Source organism: Rana temporaria, chromosome 12 (assembly GCF_905171775.1).
Source record: "Rana temporaria chromosome 12, aRanTem1.1, whole genome shotgun sequence".
Taxonomy (NCBI): domain Eukaryota; kingdom Metazoa; phylum Chordata; class Amphibia; order Anura; family Ranidae; genus Rana; species Rana temporaria.
The window spans coordinates 117,226,616-117,229,228 of NC_053500.1; the positions used below are offsets into that span (position 1 = coordinate 117,226,616).

The 2,613-nt window shown below is 44.6% G+C and overlaps 4 non-coding genes across 4 annotated transcripts; 2 read left to right on the forward strand and 2 right to left on the reverse strand.

The window, feature by feature from the left end:
• Positions 1-390: 390 nt before the first annotated feature.
• On the reverse strand, positions 391-464 carry TRNAI-AAU. The gene has a single exon. It is a non-coding gene; the product is annotated as a tRNA-Ile (tRNA).
• A 976-nt stretch (positions 465-1,440) lies between these two features.
• TRNAL-UAG lies at positions 1,441-1,522 on the forward strand. Its single transcript has one exon. It is a non-coding gene; the product is annotated as a tRNA-Leu (tRNA).
• A 397-nt stretch (positions 1,523-1,919) lies between these two features.
• TRNAL-AAG lies at positions 1,920-2,001 on the forward strand. The gene has a single exon. It is a non-coding gene; the product is annotated as a tRNA-Leu (tRNA).
• A 408-nt stretch (positions 2,002-2,409) lies between these two features.
• TRNAI-AAU lies at positions 2,410-2,483 on the reverse strand. Its single transcript has one exon. It is a non-coding gene; the product is annotated as a tRNA-Ile (tRNA).
• Positions 2,484-2,613: the final 130 nt, after the last annotated feature.

The following is a 2,613-nucleotide window of genomic DNA, read 5'->3' on the forward strand; positions in this document are numbered from 1 at the left end:
ATAAATTATTAATAAAAATGCCATAAAACTATCCCCTATTTTGTAAACGCTAAAAATGTTGTGCAAACCAATTGATAAATGCTTATTGCGTTTTTTTTTACCAAAAATATGTAGAAGAACACGTATTGGCCAAAATTGAGGAAAAAAATTTGTTTCTTTATAAATTTATTGGGGATATTTATTATAGCAAATGGTAACCAATATAGATATTTTCAAAATTGTCGCTCTATTTTTGTTTATAGCGCAAAAAAAAAAACAACGCAGAGGTGATCAAATACCACAAAAAGAAAGCTCTATTTGTGGGGGGAAAAAAGTACCCCATATGGTGTATTTTCGTGGGAGCCATGTCGCACGACCGCTCAATCTCAACTGAAAGATCAAGTGCATGGATGGCCCGTACGGGGGTCTAACCCGCGACCTTGGCGTTATTAGCACCACGCTCTAACCAACTGAGCTAACCTGCCAACGTGCTATTAGCCCGCTTGGGCTGTGTCTTGCTCATCAATCCCAGGCTCTAATTTCAGAACAGCTGAAAAGTCATCCAAAGGGCACACTCCTGATGACTAGTGAAAAGTCATCAACGGTACAAAACAAGTCCAACTGAATGTGGCCAATTTCCTGTAAGCTAAAAAGCACATAAGTTGACATCTGTGTCAAACTTTAACAACCTTTCACAAAGGATAAATTGGTGACCTACTGGGAGTTGAGAGTTCTGAGGCCTCCAGCGCAAGCAATGAATGCTGAACATGGAATGTAGCCTATGTCTCCCACCGCTTTTTAATCGATAGCGAATATTTTTTTACAGGTAGCATGGCCGAGCGGTCTAAGGCCATCTCTGATGTTCCTTGCCCAACACACTGAAATCTCAGAGAACACTTACCTCTCTGCTTTAGGAGCATTAGAAAAATTGCATGTTTTGTTTGAGAAATCTTCCAAAGGGCACACTCCTGGTGACTAGTGAAAAGTCATCAACGGTACAAAACAAGTCCAACTGAATGTGGCCAACTCCTATAAGCTAGAAGCACATAAGTCGACATCTGTGTCAAACTTTAACAACCTTTCACAAAGGATAAAGTGGTGACCTGTTGAGAGTTCTGAGACCTCCAGCGCAAGCAATGAATGCAGAACATGGGACAGCAGAAAGACACAGTTTTCCTCCTGGCAGAGACCATAGAAACATAAAGATCAAGCACATCAATGGCGCGTACAGGGGTCAAACCCACGACCTTATCGTTATTAGCACCACGCTCAAACCAACTGAGCTAACCGGCCAACGTGCTCTGGATCTGCTGGGGCTGGGTCTTGCTCATCCATCCCAGGCTCTCATTTCAGACCAGCTGGGGGAATTCCAGGTGTGCTATATATGCCACGGCCTCATTAACCCATGGAATGTAGAATGTGTCCCACCGACTTTTAATCGTAAGCAATTGATTTTTTGTGTGTAGCATGGCCGAGCGGTCTAAGGCGCTGGATTTAGGCTCCAGTCTCTTTGGAGGCGTGGGTTCAAATCCCACTGCTGCCAAGCTCTTTTAACAAATCCCTATCCTCAAGGGCTCAAGCATCTCTGATGTTCCTTGCCCAACACACTGAAATCTCAAAGAACGCATTAGGAGCATTAGAAAAACTGCATTCATTGCATGTTTTGTTTGAGAAGTCTTCCAAAGGGCACACTCCTGATGACTAGTAAAAAGTCATCAACGATACATAACAAGTCCAACTGAATGTGGCCAACTCCTGTAAGCTAGAAGCACATAAGTTGACATCTGTGTCAAACTTTAACAACCTTTCACAAAGGATAAAGTGGTGACCTACTGGGAGTTGAGAGTTCTGAGGCCTCCAGCGCAAGCAATGAATGCTGAACATGGAATGTAGCCTATGTCTCCCGCCGCTTTTTAATCGATAACGAGTGTTCTTTTACAGGTAGCATGGCCGAGCGGTCTAAGGCACTGGATTAAGGCTCCAGTCTCTTCGGAGGTGTGGGTTCAAATCCCACTGCTGCCAAGCTCTTTTAACAAATCCCTAGACTCAAGGGCTCAAGCATCTCTGATGTTCCTTGCCCAACACACTGAACAAATCTCAAAGAACACTTACCTCTCTGCTTTAGGAGCATTAGAAAAATTGCATGTTTTGTTTGAGAAGTCTTCCAAAGGGCACACTCCTGATGACTAGTGAAAAGTCATCAACGGTACAAAACAACTCCAACTGAATGTGGCCAACTCCTGTAAGCTAGAAGCACATAAGTTGACATCTGTGTCAAACTTTAACTACCTTTCACAAAGGATAAAGTGGTGACCTGTTGAGGGTTCTGAGGCCTCCAGCGCAAGCAATGAATGCAGAACATGGGACAGCAGAAAGACACAGTTTTCCCCCTGGCAGAGACCATAGAAACATAAAGATCAAGCACATGGATGGCCCGTACGGGGGTCGAACCCGCGACCTTGGCGTTATTAGCACCACGCTCTAACCAACTGAGCTAACCGGCCAACGTGCTCCGGTTCTGCTGGGGCTGGGGCTGGGGCTGGGTCTTGCTCATCCATCCCAGGCTCTCATTTCAGACCAGCTGGGGGAATTCCAGGTGTGCTATATATGCCACAGCCTCATTAACCCATGGAA